Source organism: Solanum lycopersicum, chromosome 2 (assembly GCF_036512215.1).
Source record: "Solanum lycopersicum chromosome 2, SLM_r2.1".
In the NCBI taxonomy this organism is placed as follows: Eukaryota; Viridiplantae; Streptophyta; class Magnoliopsida; order Solanales; family Solanaceae; genus Solanum; species Solanum lycopersicum.
This window is the reverse complement of record NC_090801.1, coordinates 20,519,807-20,531,711: the sequence shown is the minus strand read 5'-3', so window position 1 is coordinate 20,531,711 and position 11,905 is coordinate 20,519,807. Positions and strand designations below refer to the sequence as shown.

Here is an 11,905-nt window from a genome sequence, read left to right as displayed (position 1 = left end):
ACAAGGTTCATGGATTGATATCTTTTTTATGTTTATATCTTGGTAACTTTTAGGTCTATTTTGTATCATAGTACAGACATATATATATGATATTGCCTTGGTTTACATATATCTTATTCTCATTTATCACATTATTTAGTTATGTGTTGTATTATTTTTTTTTTCAGCGTTATTCTTGGGTAAGCCTTGTCCACTATGCGGGTTGTAGTGGGTGACATCATAGGTCGACTTCAAGTTGTGATAGTGGTAAAAAAAGTAAATCACATAGAATACTACAAAACAAGTAAAACCAAAACTAGTTAGGGTACTACCTTTAGAACAATAGTTAACAGCCATTAATAACGATTTCAAAAAAGAAAACCAAGAATAACTAGGTAGTTGCCCTCATTTAAAATCTATCTCCATGAATTTAATCTTCATGCTCAATCTAAATTAAAAAAGAAGAAGTTGTAATCTACTTCGAGGCCGACCGCGCACTGCAAATCACATGGCTGGAGATTTTTCCTTTCGAACAACCTCTGAACGTTGCTACAGTATCAAGAATATGATCACAAGTTCAATACGGTCGTTTAGACACCAATATCACAAAAATATACGGACCAATTTTTAGAGTCAAACAAGAAACATGGGATCTGTGCAAAAAATTCAAGAATTGACTTCGTCAAAAGGTTTTATAACAATTAAAATTAAGAAAATTTATTACTCAAATTTGAAACCCTTCCAAATTCTTCATAATCAATGTGTTTGATCATTTGTCACCTTACCAATTCATGCCTTGATAAAACACACTATTACAAACCAAAACTCACCATGAAAAACTTGAATTTTCATTCAACTGTGTAACTCAATCTCTTTATCCATCACCAATAGCTCACACCTTAAATATTTTTATGAATTAACGTATCTTAGATTATCATTTAATGCCTCTCCATCTATCTTATCATATCTTTCGCTAAAAACTCAATAATTCCTTTTACCAACTCAAAATCATGAAGAAAAACTTATCATCACACTTGAGTTGAACGTTTATACACTCATTTCTCAAATTTTATTCAATAGTTTTTTAACCAATCTAATGGACTTGGGACACTATCACCGTAAACATAGCAAATAAGATGGAATCATGTGTCCCTGAATTAAATTTTGAACCTCTAAAGATACATATTTTGTCCTTGCAACCAAAGAAACTGTCATTGTTCTCAATCGCCTATTTTCAAATACTAAGCTACATTACACTACAATACAATTTCGTTTAACCAACAATTCTTATTATATAGTTAAATCTCAATCACAATCTATCACGAACACTTATTACAATCATTCTCAGTTAGCTCTTATCATCACCATAAAGTCAACCTTTTCATCAATATGCCACCATAAACCTAGTTATACCAATCAAATCCAAAGGACTAATCCAATTATATATGTAGTTTTTACTAAAATTATTAATTCCCTTCACATTATTATATTCTTTGGACTTTATTTACCCATAAGCTTTTCCATCTAGTATCTATACATTAACATGGACCTTATTATGAAATCATTGGCCTCATTTAGAACCTTCAGGATACGTTTCTCAGCTTTAACACATCAATACTATACCAAAGATCCACCACTAAAAGCTTCCTTATAAATAATGCTTACACCATCTATCCGTACTAACAATGTAATACAATAGTTAACTCCTTAAGTATTTACTCTTTGCACAGACCAATCACCGTATCCATTTTTAAATACCACTAGTTCCACATCATGAAATTATGTTACATCCACCACTATAACACATCTTACTTATCGAGAAGATCATATCCAAATAGGTCTCACATTTCTACCCATAAAATAGTTGCAAAGTAAAACCAAAATTAGTTTCTTATCTGGCCCAAACTATGTGTATTCTTTCGTAGGTCAGGTCAAATATCAATAAGTAACACACTTCATAACTCTAACCAAGTAAGCATTGATATCATTGTAGTAGAAATTCTTACCTTAATTTACACATCATTATTCTCATCATTTCCTCAGAAACCCATTCATGTTATGATAACTTTACTAATTGCAGTTTCCAAAGTTACATTGCTATTATCTAGCCATCCTTTTAATGATTTCACTTTTCAATTGTTAAACCATTATATTTATCGTATATACCATACAAGTAATATTTATTTCACTAGGATAACTAAACTTATTCAATCACTTCAAATATTATATCAAATTCATTTCATAAATATACAACTTCCACCTTAATACCGATCTAAATTCAAATTAATACATGACACATCAAGTAATTAAATGAGGAAGTACGCACGAGTCATCACATAAATGAGAGAATAAGTAGAATGAAGAGGTAAGAATTGAAACAAACAAAGGATGCACGATAGAGATTCAAAAAGTGAATATTTTTCTTACAAGTCACCATAGGCTCTGAAGATAAGTACAGACGTCTCTGTACCAATTCTTGAGACTCTACTTAGACTCCTTTTGTAGAAATGTGGGACCTACGAACCAAGGGCTCTGATACCATGTTGTCGTGACCAACAAATGGACTTATAACACTCGTCTTATCTCACAAAGACAAGTCAGCAAAAAATTCGACCATTACAGTAAAATGCGGAAGTTTCATAATTTACTCAAAAATATCTCCCAAAATTTTGTGTTCACGTGTACAAGGATCTAATGTTTTAACAATTGATTCAAAGAAATTATAAGTCATATGACATTATTTCTAGAGTAGAAAAAAACGTAAACAGGAGTAAGAAGGTCTACATAGATAACAAACAGTTACCTCACAAATCTCCAAGAATTCTCGTATATCACAAAGGTCTAGGCTAGTAATCTACAAAAAGATTGTAGAAGCAGGGGGTGAGTATCAAACCACACGGTACTCAACAACCAAACATGTAAACACAAGTTAAGGGGACGAAATACGGGTACTCCTACAACCCCAAAAAAACCTTCATAACGTATAAAAAAAGCACACCCTAACAACTCACAGTTTACATAGCACATAGATCAACAACACTTTGACAATTTACATATCCTCAAAAACAACAACAAATTACATATCCTTAATAACAACACTTCAACAAATTATATATCCTCTACAACAACACTTTAACAAATGACATATCCTCAACAACTAGTTAAGCATTCATCAATCACATGTTCCGCAGAAAGGCGTTTACAATATCAAGTTCACTAATGATAAGTATGTATAATGCAATGGAATGCAATATAAAGTATAATCATGCATTTCTGACCTAATGATACACACCCACTATTTTTCGGTTTCATGAGGGACATATCTGTCCATGCATCTGTCGCGGAAAGACACGACCTTCGATAAGAGTAACCATCGTGACACACAATATGTCCCTTGAAATATAGTATTCATCACACCGCGCGATACGCCCCTCGAAATGGTACATCCTCTTTAAGTTTTCATTCTTTCTCAATGCACATAAAACTTTTGACAACCATGTTTCAAAATAATGCAAATGACATCGCAAAAATAAAGAGGATATTACCATTTCATATTATTGACCAATTCACGAGAACATAACAATGATTCAACAAGTCTTTCAAACCATTCTTCATTATCAACACATCCCATACAATTCATTATTCACATTGCCTTTTATTACCCTTTGTTTTCATCATTAGAAATAATCAATGTGGACAAGTCAACCCATCACTAAGTCTCATTACTCCAAAACATATACCACAAAGAAATACACGCATTCCATACACTTAACTAGGGTTTAGAAATTTACTTACCTCAAGTAGTCGAACAATGACTCCAGAATTCAAGCCTTCTCTTTTCGTTGAGCTTCCAAACCAATGCAATCTATCCAAATATTTAATCAGGATAAGATTTCGAAACTAACAACACCTATATTACTATTCGTTTAGCCTATAATTAAAAACATACACACTTCTAAAATCAATTTCTTAAATTTTGATGTCAATTGACATGTAAACTCTCATGTTTTTTTAAAAATTTCGAATCTAGGATCAAGTTCAAATTTTCATAAGTATCATCAATTTAACGGTATAAAGAAAAGAATTTCAAAAAAATTAAAAACTTTCAAATAATCTGTCGGTCCACCAACCAGAGGAATCCAATCTAATTCTTGTTTTTCCTTTCAAACCTATATACTATAATGGTAATCATTATTCAATAATGACAATTGATATAACCTATCACTGGCAGAAACTTGCTGCCCCAATCTTTTTCCATAACTTCCATCCCATAATTTCCACTTAAATCACCCAACAATATATAATTGCTAGTAAAAAAATCTAGCTCAAAATCTCAATCACTTTAACCATTAACTTAACAATCAATTGGTAATGACTACATAATGATTATTCCAGAAACAAAATAATCAATGTCTACCCAGTGTAGTTATATATATGATCAACGAGCATATACATTCCAATCCAAAATTTGCTTATTCTCCTTTCTCAATCTACCAATAATAATAATAATAATAATTTATTACATTTTGACCTCTAAGCATAGCATATTCACCAAAACACAAATTAATGCAGGATTTGAACTTACCTCGATGAAAGATAAGCGGTTCCCATGCCGACCATCGTTTCCCAGGTAATTTCTTTTCCTTTCTTTTCTTTGTACTAAAACAATAAACCCTAGACAGTTATTTTATTATATGGATAAAATTGTATAGGGTATTTGATAAATTATTATATTGACTCATTAACCGTCATATAAATAAATAAATTATTAAAGATATATACACCAATTAAATAATTGTAGTTATTGAATAATTTAAAATTTTTGAATCAATTTCACCGACAATTAAAAAATTATTCAGGGCAATTATGAAGAGGGGTAAAACGCTAATTTTTTTTTTAAAATATCATAAATGATCTTTCGGGTCATTACAACTCTCTATAGTCATTATGTAAAAATAATTATGCATATATCTTGACTAGTTTACTAGATATCTATCGCATTCCATCGTCAACAACAAATGTTGGATATTTTTATTAATCAATGTCAAGTTGGGTGGAAAGAAAACACGTAGAATTGTTTTTATTTGAATTTAAGCGCTCATAATTCTCTCATTCTTAATTAGTCACTAAATCACACCTTTAAATGTTTAGTTTTACTCTCATCTACATAAATTGTCCTTTTAATTATGTCTTTGATACATACGTGAATTGACTTATATACTAAGAATATATAATTTCTCTCTTTCAATACATTGACCATTCAGGTATGTTTCAAAAGTTTTAACATATAAAGGTATTAAAAATAACTTCAAAGAGTATAAAAAAGGAAAAAAATAAGAAAAGACAACAAGATAAAAGAGTTGAAAGAAAATGAGTGTCAACTTGTGTACAACAGTAAAATTGTAGGATTATATATAGATATTGAGATGCTTGGAGACAAAGGTAATTAGGTCACTTTAAAATTCTATCTCGGTCAATATGAGCTTTGTTAGTTAGTCTGGGCCAATTCTATCTTTGATTCGATAGTTTAATTAAGATATTTATTAAATAATTACTATAATACACAACTTGAGTTTTTAATAATCGCACATATATGTCTATTTAATAATTAATATAGCTTTCACAATTACGAACTTAACAAAATATTTAATTTTGTAATTTAATGTATTATTCGCTTTCTGATTTTTCTCTTTCCTTACTTATAGGAATTCGTGCTTAAATCTATGGATATTCATTTGATTCGACACGCTACTTGCCTTTAATAAATAAATAATTTTAATTTTTTCTTATTAGATGCAATCTAAGTAAGGTAAAGTAAAAACTTTTACTCTTTCCATAATTATTCCTTAACTAGTGTGCTTTTCCGCACTGCGGGCCGATTTAAATATATATATATTATATTAAAAAAGAATAGATATTTTCATTAAATATTTTGATAAAATATTATATAACAAAAAAAAAACAATCCAAACCTAGTTACGGTCTTAACCTTGTTGGTTAAAAAAATAGTTCAATATATTTTCATATTATATTTTTTTCTTAACATTGTTGATTACAAAGAACATAAAATGGTAATCTCAAAATTTTTAGTATATCGTTATTACTTACTAAATTCAGTGAATTTTTAACAATAAGATTAGTTCAACCAAAGTAATGTTAAATTTAATTCATAATAAATTACATGACATTGTGTATGCATAAATCAATTGATTCGTAGTTCAAATAATTTAAAATATATTTGTGATGAATAAAAATAAAAGAAAATACTTGAATTATGTTTCAACAAAGGTATACATTACGAAATAAATATCTCAAGTAAAATAAATTAAGTTATTTATATTATATTATATCGAAGATCATACTTTACAATAGAAAATTAAAGAATTGTAAAACTTAACATAAAAAATAAACTGTAAATTTACAAGAAATCAAAATGTCATTAGTAATTTGATGTGTTACTTATATTTTCGATTATATATAGATTATCATAGAGTAACAAAATATTGAATTTTCAAGAATACAAAGTGTCAAATTGTAATAATGTATACAAAGAGTTAAATCAATATTTGCCCCAAAAACATGTGTAGCAGTGAAAAAGTTTTATAAGGTTAAGTTAATTAGTATTGTAGTCATCACTTAAAAAAAATTAATGTATGATAATTATATAACAATCTTAAAGATAACTCCTTCTTAAATATGGAAAATTTAAATTAATGTATGATAATCATATAAGCATTCAAAAGATAACTCCCTCTTAAATATCAAAAAATTATGATAAATTATATTTGTTTTAAATGATTATAAGTTAAATGCATTTTATTATAACAAAACTTTTAAAAAAATAAATATAAATGTACATCTTATTTATAATATCATAAGGAAAAGTAATATGCTAGAATTAAATGAGAGAATCTGAAGTTTCTTTTGTTTAACAAAAATACTATGGTAAACAAGAAAAAATGATTTTACTTTTGAGATTTTACAATATGATATTGGAAATTTTATCTTCATTCTTTTGATTAAATAATTTTTTTATTATCAAAAAAATATAGAAAAAATTGAATTAATACTTATCTCTTACACGTGTTCAGCAGTGATAGTATTTAATAACGTTAAACTAATTAGTACTATAGTCATCAATAAAAAAAATTAATTTATGATGATAATATAACTTTTTAAAATATAAAACCTTCTTAATGTGGAAAATTTAAGATATATTATTTTTGTTTTAAATCATTATAAGTTAAATACATATTAATCACACATGCACATTTATTATAAAGTAAATAAACATTTTATGTGTTTGATCATATTACTAGATATGTTATTAGTTAAATTAAAAGAGGGACTCTAATCGATATGTTATTGGTTGAATTAAATGACGGATTCTAATGTTTTTTTTACAATAATTAAGAGAAATTAAAGAACCGTGTTTTTTTATGTTTTAGTATAATTATTGTGATAAAGAGGAAATAATTATTTGATTTTTGAGCTTTAATAATATGAAACTCAAAATCTTTTCTACATTCTTTTGATGAAATAATTTATTTAACAATAAAAGTTTAAAAAATACTAAAAACACAAATTAAGTATTTTAGGAAAGTTTTTTTAATATGATAAATCATATCATACATTTTTAAGGCCAACAATTAGTAATAGCTATGAACAATACCTCATGAGTAGTATTATATCATTTAAGTTCCACCCATAAAAGGAATTCAAAATATTAATTAAAAATTAATAAACATATATACACAAAAATACAATCGTATAACTTTCTTGGGGCATTTCTTTTCCCGATAATTGAAAGAGGCAACGGTGTGAAAGTTCCTTACTCTAAAAATAGACTCTTTAAGTGTTCATGAGTAAGGGTTGAAATTCACCCAACTGTCTCGCTATGCTCCGGAGATGGTTAAGGATACGACTAACAGAATGAGCTTGTTTATTGTTGGCTTGGGTCGTGCGTCAAGAAAAGAGGGCAGAGCTGCAATGCTGATGAATGACATGGACATATCCCGAATGATGGTTTATGTCCAAAAACTTGTAGAGGGGAAGCTGAGGGATAGAGAAGAATACAGAAACAAGAAAGCTAAGACTGGGAATGAGTTTGGGAAGTAGAAGGGTGGTTCAAATCGGCAACAGTTCCAGACACAAAAGCGATCTTCATTATAATCTCCTAGTGCTCCTGCACCTAGAAACAAAGGTGAGCATCATGGACAAAATTTGCAGAACAACATAGCTAGGCTAGCTTAGTCTCAAGGAAGCACGACACAAGGAAGTAGTTGGGATCATACATGTGCTAAGTGTGGTACAACCCATCCACGTAAATATCGTGATGACCAAACACCTTGCTTCAAGTATGTCAAGATGGTCACTTCATGAGAGAGTGCCCTATGAACCAGTAGGTTGCAAATCTGGTATACAGATCTCAATCTTAATCAGTTGCTCTACCATACATGGCTGCACCTAGAGAAGCCAATTCTGGTAATGGCGGAGAGGCAAACCGCTTCTATTCAATCACTAGACTCTAAGAGCAAGAGAACTCGTTAGATGTTGTTTTGTGCATGATCAAAGTCTTTAATTTTAATTTTTATGCTTTGTTAGACCAAGGAGGAAATTTTAATTTTTTATAGCTCCTTACGTTGAAAAGAAATTTTGAGAACCTTTCTATATTTATACCCCTGTTAGAGAGTCCATTCTAGCGAAAATAATCTATCATGATTGTTCTAATTCTATGAATCACAAGAACATCATGAATGATATAGTAGAGTTAGACATGGTAGATTTTGATGTCACTTTAGGTATTGAGTGACTTCATGCGTGTATGCATTAATAGACTGTAGAATTCGAGTGATCAAGTTTCATATTCCTAATGAGCCTGTTATGAAGTGGAGTAGTTGTTCTGGAGTGCCTAAGGGTCGCGTTATTTCGTACCTTAATGTGAGAAAGTTATTTTCAAAGGGATATTTTTATCACTTTGTCCGAGTTAATGACGCAGGTGCTGAGGTACTTTCCCTTTATTCAGTTCCTATAGTAAGAGAGTTTTTAGAAGTTTTCCTGATGATCTGCCAGGAGTCCCTCTAGAGATAGTAATAGACATCAACATAGGATTCATTCCAGATAATCATCCTACATCTATTCTTCCATGTAGAATGACACTAACACAGTTATAGAGTTGAAAGAACTGCTGAGTCATCTGTTAGATAAAGGTTTTATTTTACTAAGTGTCAACTTTGGGATCTTTGGTCATATTTGTAACGAATAAAGATGGTTCCCTTAAGACATGTAAAGACAACTTCCAATTGAATAAGGTTGCCATCAATAATAAGTATTTCCTTACAAGGATAGATAATCTTTTTGACTAACATCAGGGTGCCACCTGTTTCTCAAAAATTGATCTCAGATCTTTCTACCATCAGTTTAGAGTTAGAGAATGTGACTTTGAAAAGACAACTTTTAGACCCAGATACGTGCATTACGAATTTTGGGTTGACCAATGCCCCATGAGTGTTCATGGATTTTCTGTGTTGTTCAAGCTTTATTCAAATATGTTTGTTATAGTCTTCACTTACTACATACTAATCTAGTACTGTAATGAAGAAGATGATGCTAGTTATCTCAGAATAGTATTTCAAACTTTGAAAGAAAAGGAGTTGTATGTAAAGTTCTCCAAGTGTGAGTTTGTGCTCAAGTGTGTAGCATTCTTGGGCCACATAAATTTCGGTGATGAGATTATAGTTGATACCCAAAAGGTAGAGTAGTTCACCGGTGCCTTAGACCCACATATCCAGCCTATATATGTTGTTTCTTGGGTTTGGATTGCTAGTACAGAAGATTTATTCAGGGTTTAATCTATCTCGTCTCCTTCGGCCAAGTTGAATTAGAAGATAGTTAAATATCAATGATATGAAGCTTGTGAGAAAAGCTTTCAGGAGTTCAAGAAGAAGTTGACTTCTGCTCCATTTTGACATTACCTGTAGCAACCCATTCCGAAAGGTACTACAACTTGAAAAGAAAATCAATTTATTACTTGCACATTAAAAGAGATTAATGAAAGCATGCTAATTTTAAATTAGATTATGGATTATGTTCATAATTAATAGTTTAGTTAAGGATGTGCATTTTTCCTATTTAAGTATTTATTATAAATCGGAATTGATATGACATAGAATTTTCACTTATGACGAAAAATAATCCAAAAAACTGTTAAGAAAAATATGATTACCTTATCGTAGATATATTATCCTCACAGACCAGGATGAAATAACAAGAATATTACCAGCTTCCGAGTGCAAAAATCAGCCAGTTCATGCTTCACGAGTTTACACACCCCAAAATGATAAAAACATATAGCCGTATTTATATTAAAACCCATGGTGACATGACCAAATCAGCCCTCAAAATATCTATTAAATATACAACACATAGATCATGTACAAGTCCCAAGGTTTATACAAAATATATCTATGCATATATGCAAGTGTGATCTTGTTTAAGGATTTCAAAATCTCCATCTTCAATGACAAATTTCAAGCATCCTCTTGAAGATTCCCTATGATAGAAACAACTATCACTAAGCATAAAGCATGGTGGTGTAAAAACTATAGAACCGACGCCCTTAGATTCTATCAAGTCATCATTCTCAAGACAAGGACAACATAATTTAAATTTAATCAGTTAATCAAGTAAACAATAGATTATAGAGTTTGATTATAAAAGCTTCAAATGTCAATGCCGTTCATAGCACAATTTTCCAAGTAGTTCAATAACTTGACTCACCCAATATATACATCATGTTGTCACACCAAGCACAAACATCTATCAAGAAGGGTCGACTGCCTGTATATAGAAGGGTCAAAGCCCAATAAACAAATGAAACAAGAACCATATTGAAAGTGGTCTTCTAGTTCGTACTTAAAATTGACAACTCCCACACGTAAGACGAACTAAAAGTCAGTGTCAAGATGGAAAATGATCTGAATCAAGAGGCATGCAAATAGTGACAAATTCACACCCACAAAAAGAACTAAGTCCAAACAGGAATTCGAAGTGATCAAACAATCCGTACAAGCGGGCAAGTTACACAAGAGTATTTAATATCTTAAACGACAACAACACAACAATGCAAAGTAACCAGAGGTAACCAACGTACCAATATAAAATTTCACATACACAGCAGGTAATAATAGTACAAGTACAGTTTTACACACAAACCTCAGTTCTTTAGACAAGAAACAATCCAACACCACTTCAAGAGTTCAAAACATAGACCCACAAACGTCCCAATGTCTTCAACTTGTTCACGAATATATATAACCTTAAAAATATAATTATATAACTTATTTAATTTCTAATATCTCAATAATGTTGAACTAAATAAGCATAATCATCACAAGTATGCTTAACCTTTACAAATACGACTATGCTTATAGAACAGTGATTCTGGCAAGCTTAATGTCTCATGTCGCAACTAAGATTTAAAAGTGAAAATGGATAAAATAGACTTTATATCCTTCGTAAAATATATAGGTCCATCTGTGATGATTGCAAATAACAAAAAATCACCTCAAAATACATTTTCCACAAGAATATATAATCAAAACCCTAACAATTCAATAGACAAGATTTCTAATTCGAGTAGCTGGACAGAACTTGTCCAATGTTGTGTCTCATATTTCAAATTCGTAACCTCAAACTTAGATCTTTACATAAACGTAAGAGTTGTAGAACTACAAGATATCATTCCGAATCATATTTACTCACTGTAAACTATGTTTCATTTAAAGAGATATGAATTAAATACCAAGCACTATCAAGTTCAGAAGAAGATTTTTTCACTTATTAAAGGGATGTGTGTGTGTCTTGGATTGAAGACAAAAGGAGCCAGATTTTCTCTTGATTTTGAAGAATAGCTCATTGGATAATG

At 30.2% G+C, this 11,905-nt stretch overlaps 1 long non-coding RNA gene across 1 annotated transcript; it reads right to left on the bottom strand.

The window, feature by feature from the left end:
- Positions 1-285: 285 nt before the first annotated feature.
- On the bottom strand, positions 286-4,663 carry LOC112940965 (uncharacterized). Its single transcript, XR_003245801.2, has 4 exons — positions 4,565-4,663; positions 3,775-3,844; positions 2,783-2,833; positions 286-528 (listed from the first exon to the last, which is right to left on the bottom strand). It is a non-coding gene; the product is annotated as an uncharacterized lncRNA (long non-coding RNA).
- Between the last annotated feature and the right edge of the window lie 7,242 nt (positions 4,664-11,905).